Source organism: Mustela nigripes, chromosome 7 (genome assembly GCF_022355385.1).
Source record: "Mustela nigripes isolate SB6536 chromosome 7, MUSNIG.SB6536, whole genome shotgun sequence".
Classification (NCBI taxonomy): domain Eukaryota; kingdom Metazoa; phylum Chordata; class Mammalia; order Carnivora; family Mustelidae; genus Mustela; species Mustela nigripes.
In genome coordinates this window covers 36,434,089-36,452,750 of record NC_081563.1, presented here as the reverse complement: position 1 = coordinate 36,452,750, position 18,662 = coordinate 36,434,089, and the positions used below count along the sequence as shown (strand labels likewise).

Below are 18,662 nucleotides of genomic sequence, written 5' to 3'. Positions count from 1 at the left end.
CAACTTCTTCTGTCATCCATAAACCCTCCTCCCCCACCCTTGTCTTGCAGGCAGGCCCCGGGGGCCTGAAGGGGAGCATTCAGGCTGCTTGCCCTGCATAAAAGTCCAGACACTTGGGCTGTGAGGGAAGGAACCCAACTCGGAGTAGCTGGGGAAGAAATGTATGGGTCACCGCAAAAAGTGCAGGACTGGCTTGACTCTGATGTCAACAGGACTAGGTCTCAGTCACCCCGTCTCTCTTGAAGGGGGCTCTCCACCAGGCATGGCTGTGAGTTGGCTGCTAGCAGCTTAGCTCAAAGACTGTCCTCTCAGCAGCCCAGGTGACAGACATGGGAATGGCATGACCGGCCCATCTGCCCATCCTGGACTGGTCACTGGACATGGGGTGTGCTGGTTCGTTGTTCCAGGTCACTGGTCCAGGCAGTCCACCAAACTGGGTCCTGGAAGGATGTTGGTGCCGGAGAAGGGGGAGCAGATCCTGCATGGAGGTCACAGCGGGTGTGCCCCACGCCGTGTTCTTTCCCTGACCTTCTACAGCTTCGTTCTTCTTTCCTGGAAGTATAAGATACAGCTGTTGTCCCGCTGAACTTGCCACCCTGGTCAAGCGACTTCACTTCAAGCCTGAGATGAAGATGTTGTGAGGCTTAACTAAAATAACAGACCTCAAGTGTCTGTCACCTTGTGCCCAGCAACTCACTGCTCATTGGCTCAACTAGGTTAAAAGGTTCTGATCACAGTGCCCCAGGACAGAAAGAGCTCGCCTCCCTCTGCAGCTCCAGGTATGACCCAACAGCAGAGGAAAACAACAACAAGAAGAAGGAGAAGAAAGAGAAAGAGGAAAAAAGGGAGGGGAAAGGAGAAGGAGAAAAATGAAGAGAAGGAAGAGGAAGGAGAAAATTGGCAGGTGAAAGACAGGCAGGAAGAGCAAGTAAGAGGCCAAATTACACCATCATAAGACCTCGTGATGGCCCAAGGACAGCCTATTATAAGCTGCAGCCACCGGGGAAAAAAGAAACCGAGGACTCTGCCCCCCTAGCTGAAGGAGGTACAAATGGAGACCAGACCCTTTGAACATTAAATCCTCTCCCCTTGCCCAGCCTCTGTGACAATTCTCATTGAAAATAACCGAGAAATAAGTTTTGATGGCATGTGTTGCTATGCAAATGCACCCACATTTGCATTTTTCGTTCTGAATAATATTTTACAAGTGAACCTCTCTTAGGCCATTACCCTATTTCTATTCTCTCATTTACTAATTTTATTCAGGAGGTAAATTGTGCCCAACTAAGAGACTACATTTTTCAGGCCCTTTGCTGGTCACTGCAGCCATGTGACTAATTTCTAACCAATGAGATATAAGCAGAAGTATGGGATTTATGAGAAAGTAAGTTAAAAGGAACTAGCTCAGGGTGCCTGGGTGGCTCAGTTGAGTGACTGCCTTCAGCTCAGGTCATGACCCTGGGGTCCTGGGATCAACCCCACCTTGGGCTCTGCTCAGAGAGGAGTCTGCTGCTCCCTCTCCCTCCGCCTGCCGCTTCCCCTGCTTGTGCTCTCTCTCTGTGTTAAATAAATTTAAAAATCTTTTTTAAAAAATAAAATATAAAAGGAACTAACTCAGTTGTGCAGATATTCTCTTCCTCCTTCATTAGGACAGTAGATGTGAGAGCAGGAACTCCTGCAGCTTCTTTGTGACTTTGAGAGTAGAAACCAGGGCCAGGGTAGTGGAATAGAAAGACAAGAAGAAACAAGCTCTTTAAGAGTTTTCTATGGGTATATAAACACTTGTGTTTATGCTTCTGTCTTTTGGTATTTTCTGCTAAATGCAGCTAAATACAATCCTAACTTGAAACATATGATTCATCCCTTCACAGCCTTTCTGATTACCCTTGGCTGATCTTCACCTTCTGGAGGAGTAGAAATATGTGTGTGCCAGTATCCTAATAGTCTTGGCCTCCTCCAGACCTGAGAAGAGTTCCCATGGAATTTGGACCCCATGGGGCCTTAGGGAGGTGTGTCCTTGTCTGGGCTACTTCCCTCTGGTGAAACAAAGGCACTTTCTCTTTGCACTAGGAAAGGATTCAAGACTCACTGATCTACATTATCAAATCTTACAATTCATGTGGTTTATTTCGCAGTGCTGGGCTCTGTTTGGTAAAAATGAACCACAGTCATTTTACTAGATCTTTAAAGAAAACTTTTGTCAAACAGTAACTTACACCAGATGTCTGATTCTGCTTGTAATAGTTTATAGTTGACCAATCACTTTCTGTGCCTTACCACCACACTCCCACCACCACACGTACATACCTCAGCAGAACAGGACGGATGTATCAGTTGCCCCAGAACCTGGAACTCAGTTACTCCATGATCATCAGACTGGTCCTGCCCTGGGTCAGACCAGGTGATGGGGACAAGATTTTATTGAAATCCTTCCTAGAATGGTCATGTTTTTAGAATAAAGTATTAAAAACACTATCCTGACAGCAAAGTAAAAGCAGATTTTTATCTTAAGCTGCTTGTTGGTGGCTGTTAAAGTCATAGACACAACAATCCAATCTTTGAAACTAGAACACAAGCTTCCTTTTCGGTATTGTACCAGTCAGCAGTGCGTGGGACAAATGACAGAAAACTCCGCTCAAGCCGGCTTAACCAATCAAGGAACGCACTGACCCAGGAAACTGAAAAATCTGGCAGGGGCTCTGCTCTTGGATCCTGAGTCACTGAAGATCCGATTTTGTACCTTCTCCCCATGTCGTAGGATGTGGGGAGGCTGGCCCTCCCCTCTCTCTCCACTGCGCAGCCCCTCAGTCATTGTGCTCTGCCACCCAGGGAGGGCCCCTCCTGCAGGCTCCGGCAAAAGAGAGAGGATTTCTGTGTCCCAGGAAGCTCAGCAAACGGCCCCTCAAGTTACATGGGCCCAAAGTCAAGGCAAAGGAACAAGCTAATTGGTCTAAGCCAAAGAGGGCCTACCCCCTCCCCAAATATGGGGTAAGGAGAACCCACCCAACCAGCGTATCTGGTGCTGCCAACAGGGGGTGCTTCCCAAAGAAGTTCTGGGACCTAAACTTCAGGGTGATGAATGGATATCAGGGGCCCGATTTGCCCACCTCTAATATTTACCTTACCAGACACCCTGACTGTTGGGGCCAGGGTTGTGTGAGCCTTACTGATGATTAAATGAGCTTCCCGCTGGAAACCAATCACACAGCCTACGATCCTGGGGTTCGATCTGTATCGTTGAGTGAGCTTCTTCTTCTTTTTTTTTTTTTTTAAAGATTTTATTTATTTATTTGACAGAGATCAGAAATAGGCAGAGAGACGGAGGGGGTACGGCGGGGGAGGAAGCAGGCTCCCCACTGAGCAGAGAGCCCGATGCTGGGCTCGATGCCAGGACCCTGGGATCATGACCTGAGCTGAAGGCAGAGGTTTTAAGCCACTGAGCCCCGCAGGCGCCCCTGGTGAGCTTCTTTTTAACGCAGCTTGCACAGAGCTTGTCTACTGAAAAATTATTTAAGTTTTACCAAACTGTGATGAAACAACTTCTGGGCTAATTTTGCCTGTGCTACCAGATCTCTCAGGAATGAATGCAATGTCCATTTTTCTATGTAAGGCACGATATTTCTAAAGATAATGTCAAAGCACACCTGCCATACCCTCGGTCTGTCGATGGTTGTCCTCGCTCCCTCTCTTTGTCCCATAATTAATCGTCTGTGGCTTTGCATCTTAAAAAGAAAACAAGAGGGGCGCCTGGGTGGCTCAGTCGGTTAAACGTATGCCTTCAGCTCAGGTCATGATCCCGGGGTCCTGGGACCAAGTCCCTCATCGGGCTCCCTGCTCAGTGGGGAGCCTGCTTTCCCCTCTCCCTCTGCCTGCCTCTCTGCCTACTTGTGCTCTTTCTCCCTCTGTCAAATAAATAAATAAAATCTTAAAAAAAAAAAAAAAAGAAAGAAAGAAAGAAAAGAAAAGACATTGTCAAATCCAAAACCTGGGCAAGGCAGGAGACTTCTCCACGGACCCCCCCCCACCCCCCAACAAGAGGTCCGTGCCTGCTCTCCTGGGCCAAGATGCCCAGCAGCATCTAAGGGAGTCCCATAGGGCCTGAATGTTGAATCCTCATCTTCAGATGGTACAGTCACTGAGAGGCAGGCAATGTGCCGTTCCAGAGGGCAAAATCAGGACACACCCTGATGTGGCATCCATCAGATTTGTGCAGACAGATGTCATGACCCTCACAAAACCTTATCTCTTTCAGTCCACACAACATAACCATCTTCTCCAACTATTTTGTGCAATTTGAGGTTTCCGGCCATCTAAACATGCCAGTGGACATTCTTCATGGTATAGGAGATTTCACTTCGTTTTGACTTTGGTTAGTCTCAATACCATTTTTCACATTTTTGTTTGTTTGTTTCTGGTCCTTATAGCTTTTGTCTTTTCTTTAAAAAAAAAAATCACCATCACTTAAAAAAAACCACTAGAAGGGAAAAACCAAAACTTCAGCCATCTTTTCTCTGTATATAAAAAATATGTGTGTATTTCCCTTTACTCTAATAGGCTCGTAGTATCTATCTTCATTAGGAAATCGTCTTTTACAATATACTTAATGTCTGTGTACAATTTCATCTCGTAAGTGCATCATGATTTATCCAGCCATACCCTGCTTGCTTACCTCTAATGAGAAAAGATGCCTTGAAGTGTCACCACTGGGGGGGAGTGATCTCACCCGCTCCTCCCAACAACGCCGTCAGACAGGAATTATGATGATCTTCAGTTTACGGTGTGGGAGGTTAAATAAACTAGTCCGCGGGTGCCAGCCGGAGAGTCCAATTAGCACTCCCACCTACACGGTCGCCCTTGTCCCTGGATCCTTGGATAAATTGTCCTTTTTTTTTTTTTTGCTATCTTGAAAGAGAAATGTTAGCTTACTCCTTTTATTTGTATTTCCTTGGTTGTTTGCAAGTTGGAACATCTTTGGATTTCTTACAAACTATTTATTTGCATCCATTTTCCTTCAAATCGCCTTGTCCTGTTTTTGCCCATTTTTTCTGCTGGTTGTACGCTACACGCAATTCACCTACTATGCATCATGTAGGTTCCCCAGGCATTTTCTTGCCTTTTAATTTTGTTATGGTGACTCAGGACTGAGAAATCTTCATATTTTTATATCTGCTAATATTTTCCTCTGTGGCTATTCCCATTAATTTCAAATTTCAAATTTTCTTCTCTCCCAGGCACAAATAAGTGTTTATTCCTATTTTCTTTTACAAGGACTTCATTTTCCACATTTAACTCTTTCGTCTATCTGGAAATTGTTGTTAGTTTTCTTCAGGCCAATCCAAAAGTACACGAATCAGCCTGTGTGGGGAGGCCGGACGCATGACCTGTCCCAGCACAGCTGGTACCCAGCTGAGCTCTCACGGGACAGTCACTGGGGGCGCCGGGACAAGCCCCTGCAGGCAGCACACCCCGAATTTATACTTCAGCTGGTACAACTAAAATCATGTTGGCTTTTAGCCCTCGCGTCCTTTACGGACATTAATCCCATAGCAACTAAAACTGCCAGACTTTCTTTTGTCCCAGGGGGGTGAAGGTAAAACTTTTACAGAAAACATTTTGACACTGGCTGCAAATTTGCATGTAACACTTTTACATAACTGTATCCCATATCTATGTCATTTGGTCTTTGGCTTTTCATCTTGTCACATAATTTCCATCTCTATGGCCAGGTCTGAGAATACACTGACTGATTCCCTCAAGAGCTCTCTACTATTCTGGGGCCACTCCGTTTCCTTTCACACTCTGGGGCCACTCCATTACCTTTCACACTGTTGCTGGACATTTGGGCTACTCCCCAGATCTTATTTTCACATAGGAGCTGGCAAAACAGTCATGTTCCTATCCAGCACCTTCTTCTCGGTTGCATTGTTAATTCTCCGTGGTGGTATTGATATATATTCTGATTTAATTTGGATCGATGGTAGTGGCTTGGCTTCCTGTTCCATCCAGTTGAAATGACTTTGTGTCATTCACAATGTGGTTATTTATGCAAATCTCGGGTGGGCTCTGTTCTTATGCCCACTGTATGCGCAAGAGAGAAGGTGAATTGCCTTGGGCATGCAGAAAGAGGTTGGTGGGTCATAATTTGCTGCAGTTCCAAGCGCTGATACTCTTGGCCGGGATGCTTCTGGATTCCTGCCCTATCAATGGCATCAAAGGACCCTCCAGGACACCAGCTGCTTTGCTGACATTATTTTAGGCATACAGTGCTTACCTGATGCACCTCGAAAGAGATTCCTAGTTGTTTTGGGGGACCTGAACCCTGTTGTCCCTCAAATTCTTTTTGCAACGTTTTCAATCCACATGGTCTATCATTCTAGAATATTCCCCCAGGGATTGCCAGGAAGCAATCTCTCCTTTTTACAATTTTGAAAATGGGCAGTTTGCTTAGGAGCTAACATCCCAGTATTGAATCACGGTGCTTCTTTGAGGTCCCCTGAGACTTTCATGGGTGCTGGGCTGAAGACTAACTCATTTAGCGGGCCTGAGTGCGGTCTGGTCTTCTCATTGGTCCTGGGCTCTACCTTGTTCAAGAACATTCGGAAAAACTAGAAGAGTGGGAAGCTAAATTGGAAATGCTGACTCTCTTTTTGGTCGAGTCTTTACATCTGAGCATTTTCTCCATGCACAGGCCTATCCCTTCCTTGTTGGATTTTTCAGGGAGCTTGAGACACCCTTGTGAAATCATGGCCATTTTGTAGGTCCCTGCTTATTCTGGACATTAACCTTCTCAATGTTGTTGTCATGGGGGTAGGCCCCTCATGTGCATTCTCTTTGATTCTCTGCTCCTTTTTCACCTTTTAGGCATGCTTTTCTAAAGATCTGAGATCACCAGTGACCACCTTTTGTGGCCACATTGGGGTTTTTTTCTAGATATTTCCTCCCTTTTTGTTCCTCACTGGGACTAGTCACATACATGAGCAGAATTGGGGGTTTTCCCTCAATCTCTGTGAGTGACACCTGAACCCCCAGTCCTTTGAGTTAAGATTGTGTGGCCCTAGGGAATTTTATTCAATCTTTCCACACCTTGGTTTTCTTATGCCAAATTTGGTATGATAACAACATTAACCTCCCCGAGCTGTCATAAAAGAAACAACTCTTTGTGATCTGTGTTAGTATTATTATCTGCCTATTGTTGAAACCCTGTGTGGTTACAAGGGACAGAAACTGGCTTAGACACAAAAAGAAAATCTATTGGCTCAGATCATTTTCTCCCAGGGCTTGCCATCAAGCAAAATCCAAAAGTCACCCCGGCTTCAGGCATAGCTGAATCCAGAGCCCTGGTAATGTCACCAGGACCCGAGTCCTCTCCATTTGGCTCCGCTGCTGCGCACATGGAAGGAAGATGCCTGGCAGAACTGGAGTGAGGAGTAGGACCACGGAGCTTGGACTTGGCTCCTATTCCTGGGAACTGGCACCATGCCCAGAAAAGGGGGAGCTAAACTCTGAATTTGGGAGATTTGCTTTCCCAAGAGGGAGAGCTCAGGAGCCTTCCTGACTGGAAGGGATTTCACTGACCCTCCTGGGCACCTCCTCCACTCTGAAGCTAACAACAACTGGACCTATCAAAGCGGCCCTTTTCCAGCAAGACAGACCCCACGAGAGTGGAAAAAGATGACCCTGAGCCCTGGTTACAGGTCCCTGCTCCTTACTCCTCCTTCACTTGCCCAGATGTTTTTGGCCTCGGCCTGCATCTCTGACATCTGCTAGGCTCCTTCCCATGTTCCACAAAGCTTGGTCCTGATGACTGAAAATTATCTGGGTTTGTCTTTACCCTTTGACCCTGCTGAATGGGTTTTCCATGCCTGGTCACTGATCTTGGAGTCCTCCTCCTAAGACATGCGAGGTCACTCACCGTGTTTATGGCGGGACACTTCCGTCACATACAGTGAGGAATAACACTGTTTTTTAATAACCCAGAATCCACGTGCCCTTCCTTTGCACAATTCGGTGTTCCTAGGTGACGTGGTCTTGACCATCGGGCAGTCTTGGTGGGCGGAGGGATCCGGGTGCTGTGCCCTCTGCAAAGAGGTACAAAGGTATCCTTCTAGGGTGTGGTCCCCAGTGGGCTTACCGCCCCAGAGCAGGGCTGAGCTGAGCTGAGCAACCTCAGGCAGCCCATGCACGTCCCGCGGAGTTACCTGACACACTTGAGTTCCTCTCCTGGCCTGAACCCCACTCTCAGCTCAGAAACCAGCTTTCCTGTTGACTCCGTGAGCCTCTCGATAACGTCCAATCTATCCCCCTTTTGCTTGAGTCAGCAAGAGGAGTTTCTTTTCCTCTCAAGAACCCTTGCTGATACTCTGGTGCTGTGCTTTGTCTTCTCTGGTTTTATAGATTTATTGGGGCTTTTTTTTTTTTTTTTTTTTTTTTTTTTTTTTTTTTTTCCTTTTTTTTTTTTTTTTTTTTAATTTTTATTCCTCCCTCTGAAGTTTCTGTTTAAACTCTTCCTGGCCACACTGGCAGGTCTCCTGCAGCATTTTCTTCTCAGATTTTGGTTAGTACATCCTGCTTCCTGCCAGGACCCCGCTGTTCTGGGGTGGATCTGGGCTGCGGTCCAGCAGACACAATTCTCTACTCTGACACCATCTCCATGCCCAGATGTTCCCTCCGTACGCTTCCTCCCTCCTCCTTTCACTTCCAAAGTCACGAACTTCAAGCGAAGGAAGAAATGAAAACACCACCTGCAACACCATTCCTTCAGTTTCCGCCCCAAAACTTCAAAGTGCATAGAAACACGTCGAATTGAGACTCCGAGGCTCACAGGCTATAGCACTTGGACGAAAACACAGAAACCATCCCAGGTCTTGACTCAACGGCCCCCTCTAACTGCCTGGGTGGGGCTGGCTGGGTTTCCCTGGTCAAGCACAGCAGGGAAAGTGCCCTGGGGTTCGCAAGGCCTGCCAGGATGTGCTAAGGGAAAGGGATGGCATAAGAGCTGATGATTTCCCCTCCTCCAGCAATCCCCCGCTGCACTTTACAAATGGGGAAACTGAGGCATGTACGGATCAAGTTGTCTAAAGCTACAGAGGAAGCTAGGGCAGATCTGGGGATAGCTTCTAGGTTGTCAGGCCTTTCCTCTCAATGACAAAGACGCCGTCTCTTTCACGCTGCAGTTAGTCACATGGGAGGTCATCAAGGTCCACTCTCCTATTGTCTGGTGTGTGTTCTATAGGCAGTCACGTCTGGACATCCTAGCAGGAGCAGGCCATGCCTGCGGCCCCGGGGGGTAGTGCTTCTGGAGAACTTTCAGAACCCCAGTTCCGATCCCCTCAGGTCAGCCGTGGGTACAGCACATGAGATCTTCAGGGTTCAGAGGGCACCCTGGGAGCTCGCCCATTAGCTAGGACACTTTATTAGACTGCGGCTAGAAAACTTCAGGGACTACTCTCCCCACAGAAACCGACTCCATTTCATTCCCAGTGGGGAGAAGACAAATAGGCCGGTAAGCCTCCCCAAAGTGGGAAAAGTTCATCACGCTTGAGGTGGTTAAGCCGGATCTGAATCCAGACCTGGCAGGACTCAGGAGAGATGGTGGTGGGACGATGGGGACAAACCCTCCTCATCCTTCCTATGAGAACCAGCTCTTTCTTTCAAAGTCCATCTCGTTTAATGGTCAAGGTGGGAGCCTTCCTCAAAGCCAACACGCTCGTGTAGAACTAGCAGGGGAGTTTGCTCACCGATGGAGAGAAGCTTGCAGAAGCAGCTCCGGGAAGGGGATGGCTGCTTCCCACAGTCCCCTGGGAGAGGGGCCTTTCTGCAGGGCCAGGAGCTCCAGAGTGGAGTTTCCTGATAAGGAAAAGAGAAGTGCTCTGGGGGAAGGAGTTCCTACGGGCTGGGACGCGTTCGGAGGGTAGTGCTCAGTGGCTTTCGTGATGGGGGAGCATCCTGTTTTATGAAAAGCCCGTTGCTGGCAGGGCCGGCTGTCTGCCTGCTGTGTGGGCAGGGGCCCAATATCCCTGCGGGCAATTCCAAGCCAGTACTTTCGAGCTGAAATCAAACCAGGAAAGAACAGGACTGTTTTTTAGCTGATGAAGCAGTACTTTTTCTTTCTTTCTTCTCTTTTTTTAACAGTTCTCTCGCCTGGCTCCACTGTGTACATTTTGTGTGTGCGGGCATGCATGGGACATTCTTCCCCGGAGGCAGCTGGGGTTCACTCCTGGAGGAGCCCACCCCCACTTGCTCCTCCCTTCTCCCCTACCCGCCTCCTCCTGCTCTGCCTCACCCTTGTGTCCCGGGTCTTCCCAGCCCCCAGCCCTCAGTCCCCACCAACCCACAGAGGAGAGGAGCCGAGGGAGGCCCAGACAGTGGCCTGAGGTTATTTACAGGGTGGGGGTTGGGTGGGGGAGGGAAGAGAAATCCACGGCTTTGTTTATCTTCTGAGTCTGGAAACTCGACAAAATTCATCCATTTCCAAGGAAGCCTACATTTGTAGGCTCCCAGAAATAAAAAGATAAAAGGAGACTCACTTGAAAAGAAACTAAGTGAAAAGCTGTGTTCTTTGTGAACTGATTTGTTGTTGATTATTATTATAATTTTTAACATTCGGTTTGATGAAAATAGGCAAAAGGAGTCATCTTTTTTCATATTTTCATTACATTCTTCTTCTCATCCTCTGTTGCCTTGTCAGTGAAGAAGGCAAATAATATTTTAAGAGACTGAGACAGATACGTTCTCAGCTCTCAGTTCTCAGTTCACACATGTCTATGGGAAATCAAGGTTCTGTGTAAACTTTTATCATCGCGTTTTCTGCTGATGTTATAGATGGCTCTGGGAGTCTTTGGTTCACGCTTAAAGCAAACTTACTCAAACTGTCCCACTTCTACAAATTAAGAAAATATATGTATGCTTCAACACAGATTTTTAAGATAAATTTTTAAGATAATAAAAGCAATTTTAATAGGCTGGTTAGTTGTATGTACATGATTTCTCCGGGTCTTTTGAAAATTTGGAGTGAACGGTGCCCATATCAAATATAGCATGTTAATTTACTGGCCTTTTTTTAACCCTGCACTCAGACAATAACCTTTTCATGTGGTGCCAAAAAAACGGTATATGTTTTGAAAAAAGTTTTTTAAAGATAGAGTCAGTGGAAAAAAGGAGATTTCAGAAAAAAAACCATAAAATGTACTTGAAAACGTGTCACTTCAAATGTGAACTTTCGATTGCATCTTCGGGATATAAATATTCGATTTTTAAAGTTTTTATTATTTACCACATTATATGAATCACTGTACTGATGTAAGCCTAAAATCATGTAAACTTCATGTAAACTTACAATTATTGCTATATATCTTAATATTTTATGGATTCATTTTATAGGAGTTTCAAAATCTGGGGAAGAGGTAATCTGTGGCACAAAAAAAGAGTGACATAAATCACATTCAATCTGATCTACTTTTTCCTAAACTGTGTCTTTAAGGTAAAAGATATTCAACAAATTAAATTTCTTTTATTTTTCTCCACTCTCTGGTTACTTAAGATGAAACTAGAGGATTATCTTTATGGTAAGGAAAAAGGTATAAAAGGCAGTATTTTTTTTCTTTTTCTTTTTCTTTTTCTTTCTTTTTTTAAGGAGAGGCAGAGCTCAGTGTTCTGCCTAATGTGTCTTTGGTGGTAAATTTAAAACATTAACTCTAAGCTTTAATACTGTGCTTTCCCATGAATCCCTGGGCCAAAAGCCTCCAATACTGTCAGACAAGGGCCCAAGATGAGAAACAAGTAAAACACAGATATAAGAAGTCTTTGTTAGTGCAGCTGAACAATTATAATTAGGAAAGCTCCATTCCTTCCATGGTAATCTGTTTCTAGATAAATGTCGTTAAAGCCTCTGGGTGCCAAAGGAAAACCTCTGCGTTCAAGACCCCGGGGTCGGGGGTGGGGTGGGAAGAACGCAAAGAAAACCATTTTCTGTGCTACAGACAAGTATTTACATTACTGGTCAAGATTTGGCCCAGGAAAGAAGTGATTACCTGTTTAGGCTCTTGAAAGGAATTCAATATCCTGTTGACTAAATACAGAGCAGGCTCAGAGAAATGTGACGATTGAATAATGCAATTGATCCCTTCCAAGAAGCAGAAAGAGGGGGTAGGTTTAATCATAGGCAGCACCATTGATAATATTTTTTCTGCTTTCTGGAAAACAAACCAGGAAAGAAAATGTGTCTGAAACATTTAGCAAATAGGCTGTCCTGCCTTCTGGTTCTGGATCAAGATGGCATAGGATTACTTTTCCTTACTCCATTTCTCTAAATACAGCTAAATACCCTGAAAAACTATTCAACAGACAATGATAAAAGAACTCTGAAAGCTGGAGGGAAAAAAAGAAAAAAAAAAGCCACGGTGGATTGGCAAGAAACCTCAAGACTTGAGAAACAGCTTTTTGAGTTCCCTGGGTTTTCTTTTTATTTGCCACATGCCTTGAACTGCACACAGGAGAGGTTTGCTACCTGGAATCACCAACAGGCACAGACAAAAAAACAAAAACAAAAAACCAAACCCAAGAATAGCCTGCTCTCTCTGGCCAAAGTCCAGGGAAGGGGAACTCTAACGAGGCCCAGTAAGGAGTTTCAGCCCCCACTGCAGTCCCGGACCTTGCACACAATCTAATCGGTAGGGCCTGGGGTGGGCAGCAGAAAAGTCCTGGCCCCTGGTCCACAGCTGAGATGTCAGCAGGGGGCCCGACCCACCCACAGCAGCAGCAGTGAAGCCCCTGTCTCCCTGGTCTTTACCAGTGGCTACAGAGACCCAGGCCCAGCAGCTTCTTCCCCCTTCCCAAGGGTTGCCCAGCAACAGAGTCTCCTAACACAGTAATCACTAAGAAACCAACACAAAGTGATACACTAAAAATAATAATAATAATTAAATCAAAATGGAACTCTAAAAAAATTTGAGCAACCCACAGAAAGACAAGAACAGAAGAATGAGAAACAGAAGGAACAAACAGAAAACAAATAATATGCCAGATGTAACCCTAATAGATCAATAAACACCTTAAATGTAAATGGTCTCAACACACTGAGAAAGGTAGAGACTAGCAGAGTGGATTACAAAACAGGACCCAACTCTATGTTGTTTACAAGAAACTCACTACAAAGTTAGTGACATGAGAGCAAAAGAAAGGAAAAAGATATACCCCGCAAGCAGTGATCAAAAGCATGAATCAATCAGACCAAGTAGATTTCAGAGCAAAGACTACCGGCCAAGAGGATTATTGAGAAAATATAGCTATACTGTGAATCAAAGAACAGTTTCATAATATATGAAACAAAAACGAAGACCACTGAAAGAGAGAATTAAATAAATCTGTAATGGACACTGGGAACATCTCACGCCCTCCCCTTCAGAACTTTTAGGACCATTAAAGGGAAAATTAGCAGGCAGCTAGGGGGCTCAGTTGTTTAAGCCACTGTCTTCAGTTCAGGTCATGATCCCAGAATCCTGGGATCGAGTCCCCGCATCGGGCCCCCAGCTCCATGGGGAGTCTGCTTCTCCCTCTGACCTTCTCCCCTCTCTAATTCTCTCTCTTACTTTCTCTCTCTCTCTCAAATAAATAAATAAATGAGAGAGAGAGAGAGAATCAGCAAGAATGCAGAACTCCACACCACCACGAACTGAAAAGATCCAATGGACACTTAAAGGAGGCACTGTCAACAACAGCAGAGTATTCATCCTTCTAAAGGGACCATGGAACATTCACCCAGGTAGACTGCGTGCATCCTAGATCATAAAATTCAAAAGAATTAAAATCATACAGAGTATATTGTCTGACCACAATGGAACCAAGCTACACATCGAAACGGAAAGTCAACAGGAAAATTTCCAAATGCTTGAAAACGAAGCAATAAACTTCTAAGCAATTCATGGGTCAAAGAGGAGATCACAAAGGAAATTAAAAAAATACTGAATGAAAACAAAAATAAGCATACTAAAATATCAGTGAGATGCGGCTAAAACAATGCTGAAAGGGAAATTTATGGCACTAAATGCTTGCCTTAGAAAAGGAGAGATCTCAAATTGCTAATTTAAGTTCCTACATCAAGAATTTTTTTGAAAAAGAACAAAATAAATTCAAAGCAAACAGAAGAAGGACGTAATAGAGAGTAGAAATCAGTGAAATGGCTGGAAAACAATAGAAAAAATAATTGAAATGGAAAGATGGTTCTTCAAAAAAAAATTAATAAAATCAGTAACCTCTAGCTACATTGGCAAAGATAAAAGGAAGACATAAATTCCCAATATCAGAATTTCAGGAGAGACCATAATAAATTCTGTAACCATTATAATGATAATAAAAATACTACAGACAACTTTATGCTCATAAATTCAGCAACTTAGAAGAAATGAGCCAATTCCTCAAAAACCACAAACTACCAAAACTTAGCCAAGATAAAATAGATGATCTACTCAGTTCTTTAACTGCTAAAGAAATTGAATTTGTAATTAAAATGTTCTACAAAAAGAAATCTCTAGGCCCAGATGGTTTCAGTGGAAAATTTTACCATTCAAAGAATAATTAATGTTATTTCTATACAATCTCTTCCAGAAAGTAGGAAAGAATAAATCACTTCCCAATTCTCTAGATGAGGCCATCATATCAAAATCAACCAAAGATAGTTCCCTCCCCGCAAAAATCCTAAAGACCAATATGTCCGATGAACTTAGATACAAAAATCATCCACCATATTTAATCAAACCCAATGATGCATAAAGATAGGACACTGTGACCAAAAACGATTTATGCCAGGAATGTAGGACTGATTCAATATTTGAAAGTCAATCAATATCAGCCACAATACTGATAGGATAACAAAGAAACATGTGGTCATATCAACTGATACAGAAAAATCATTTAACAATTTCAGTATCCATTAATAAAGAAAAAAAACTGTCAGCACACTAGGAATAACAGGGAACTTCTTCAGCCTCATAAAGAACATCTTCTAAACCCTACATCAAACATTGTATTTAATGGTAAAAGACTGAGTGCATCTCCTCTAAGATCTGCAACAAAGCAAAGACGTCGGCTCTTACCACTCACTCAACACACTCAATGATGATGATAATAATAATAATAATACCCAGAATTTGTTGAGCACTCCCTACTGCCAGCATCACAGATGGCTTTTTACCTACAACCTTTTACTTAATTCTTACAACCATGAATGATTAGACTATGTAGATTGCAAATCAAAGGCCCCAAGAAGTGATTTGCCCGAGAGGCTCAGGATACAGCTTGTGACAGGCAATGGGGGAACCACGAGTCACCTTCAGCAGTGGCAGCTGGCTCCAAACTAACAAACTGTCTGAGAAATAAGGTGCCCTTTGGTAGGACACCAGGTGGGATGTTAATGAGAGAGTCTTCCCCCCCACCCCCCATTTCCTTGAAGGATCCAACAATTAGGCCGAGGCAAACTACGTGCACAGGTCTAAAAATAACTCTATCACTTCCAATAAGGACTCAGTCAGGGCTGATGTCATTCTTTCAGGTGCCACAAAGGAATGCTTGACTGTGCGTCATGAACTTAAAATAGGAGTAGGGTCAGAGGGCCAGCTGGAGCTCACGGATGCCAAGTGGGCAGTTTCTCAGCTGGTGTTTTCTAATATTTCCTGCTTTCAACAGCAGGTTTCTGCCTCCTTTTTTTTGAGTCGAGGGGGGTGAAAATGTGTATCTAAAACATTCACTGGCTTTGCTTTCTCTCTTCTCCGTGCGTATTCCTTCCACCCATAATTCACATTCATCTCCACTGGCTGTTCCTGCTTTGTCCTGAAATAGTACAGGAATTAAATGCTACAGAAATTAAATTAAATTAAATGTTACAGAAATTAAAATAGGCAACCCCACCTCTTTCTCCCATCATGGGTGGACCCATGATGTTTTCCTTGAATATTCCTGCCCAGAGCGTCACAGGGAAGCCACGAGTTGGATAAATCCCATGGTCTCAAGGTATGGTACAGGTGGGCTGTCCATATATTGGGGTGCTGTACCGAAAGGTGTCTCTTGTGAAGGAGGGCAGAATAGTCTACCATCCTATCGACTCTAAGAGTCTGTAGTTTATTTCCTTTTTATAGCCTGACTACATTGAAGTCAATGGATTATATTCAAGGTGGAATCACCACTGATTCAATCAATGAATTTTTTTTATTCAAAAGTTATCGAAAGGACTTCTGGTCCAGACAAGATAGCAGAAACTCATTTCTCCCTTTTTTCCACCCAGCTAGATACAATGACGAACTCTGGAAATAATGCAAGAGGCCACCAAATGAAAACTCTGAAAGGGGAAAGAGAGAGCGGAACAAGCTAGATAGGGATCCTAGGACTGTAGGAACAACATAGCAGTAGGAACAACACCTGCTTCCAACAGGAGAAGGTGACTAAATCTGGCATTTCCTATTGCCCAACCTGGCACCAGAAGACAGCCAACATAGATTCATCCTTACTTCTTTTTGGTGGGGCTGAGATTCTCCTCTCTCACTGAGAGACAGCTGACCTGGAGTGCACAGGTGGTACCAGCAAAGGGGATTACCACATTAACAAGCAGCCTCCCCTGGGAAGAAGCACACTTCCTCTCCATGGACCCAAGATTCCTTTTATGTAGAGGCACCAGGAGAACCAGACTGAGGAATTTCCTCCCACCCCCTCTGGTAGCAGCAGGAAGAGCAAGTAGGAGCCCCAGGAGACTGTAATCATATGACAAAGGCTCTGAAATTAAGTAACCATTGGGCCCACAGTCCACTAAACTAGGCCAGACTCTGCTTGTTAACCTAAATAGGGTGATAGCTGGCTTAAAAAGAAAAGAAAAGCTTTAAGTAGGAGCCAGAGTCTCCTAATACAAAAGGCAAGATGTCCAGATACAATTTTAAAATATCCATCATAGTAAGAACCAGGAAAATGACTTAGATGAGAAAAGACCCTTAGCTGACCCTACCACGGAGATGAACCAGGTAGTAGAAGTATCTGACAAAGACTTCAAAGCAGCTGTCATAAAAATGCTTCAGCAGAGAATTGCAAATTCTCTTGAAACAAATGAGAGGAGAGAAAAATCTCAGCAAAGAAACAGAGGTTATAAAAAAAAGGAACCAAATGGAAGTTATAGAACTGAAAAATACAATAATAGAAATTAAAAAGAAACTCATAGGAGAGGCTCAGTGGTAGAACAGATATGACAAAAGATAGAATCAATAAAATAGGGGAAAGAACAATAGAAATCACCCAATCTGCAGAGCACAGAGACAAAAGACTGAAAAAATTCTCTACTGTGAATAATGACTTTGATTTGTTACTAATTTGCAAATCAAATTTGCACACTGCAGAGGGGCTGTTTAATCCACTTAAGAGAATGAATAATTCTTAAAAGTGACAAATAATTAGAAAATAACAAATTTTAAATGACACCATTTACTATAGCACCCAAAATGCAGGGAATCCTTGGGGCACAGAGGATGGGTAGGGCTGTGAAAATACAGTATATGATATTACAATGGTGAATACATATCATTATACATTTGTAGAAACCCACAGAATACACATTACCAAGAGTGAACAGTAACATAGACCATGGACTTTGTGTGATAAGATGGGCCAATGCAGGTTCATGAAATGTAACAAATGTATCATTCTGGTGGGGGATGTGGATTATGGGAAAGGATATGCATGGACGGGGAGGGAGTGTATAGAAAATCTCTACCTTCCTCTCAGTTTTGCTATGAACCTAAACTGCTCTAAAAATCAGTTTTAAAAAATACAGAGGAGGGGTGCCTCGGTGGCTCAGTGGGTTAAAGCCTCTGCCTTCAGCTCAGGTCATGATCTCAGGGTCCTGGGATCGAGCCCCACATTGGGCTCTCTGCTAGGCGAGGAGCCTGCTTCCCTTCCTCTCTCTCTGCCTGCCTCTCTGCCTACTTGTGATCTCTGTCAAATAAATAAATAAATAAATAAATAAATAAATAAATCTTTAAAAAAAAAAAAAAACCAGAGGCACCTGCGTAGCTCAGTACTTTGAGCATCTGACTCCAGCTTTCGGCTCCAATCGTGATCTCTGGATTGTGAAATTGAGCCCCCCACTGGACTCCACACCCCCACTTGAGTTTCTCTCCCTCTGCTCCACCCCCATTCGTGTGCACACACATGCTCTCCCTCTTTCTCTCTCTCAAACAAATAAATCTAAAAAAAAAAAAAAATAAGTAAATAAATGTAAAAAGCAAAATGACAAAACTTCTGAAAGGTAACACCAGAGAATAATCTCCTGATTTGGAACATGAAGAATCTTCTGAAATATAGTATACAAAAAGCACTAAGCCCAAAGGAAAAGATCAATAAATTGGACATCATTAAAAACAAGAACTTCTGTTCATCAAAAGACACCATTGAGAAAGTGAAAATGTAAGCCACAGGGTGAGGAAAGATATTCGTGTATCTTAAACTTGCTTTTTAAAAATTGTATCGAGAAAATAAAAATCTCTGTGAGTCAAGGCACCTGGGTGGCTCAGTTGTTAAGTGCCTACCTTCTGTTCTGGTCATGATCCTAGGGTCCTGGGATCGAGCCCCGCATTGGGTTACCTGCTCTGCAGGGAGCCTGTTTCTCCCTCTCACTCCCCATGCTTTTATTC

At 44.0% G+C, this 18,662-nt stretch overlaps 1 long non-coding RNA gene across 7 annotated transcripts in view; it reads left to right on the top strand.

Annotated features, from left to right (window-relative positions):
- LOC132021347 (uncharacterized) overlaps window positions 1-18,662 on the top strand; it is a 223,828-nt gene that overhangs the window by 131,281 nt on the left and 73,885 nt on the right. The window contains exon 6 of one of the 7 annotated variants that reach the window (XR_009405308.1): window positions 10,132-10,397. The exons of 5 other annotated variants lie outside the window; for them this stretch is intronic. This is a non-coding gene — a long non-coding RNA (uncharacterized LOC132021347). Of the gene's footprint in view, window positions 1-50; window positions 402-10,131; window positions 10,398-18,662 lie in introns of those variants that run through there. One more of the 7 variants, XR_009405303.1, reaches the window with a different exon arrangement.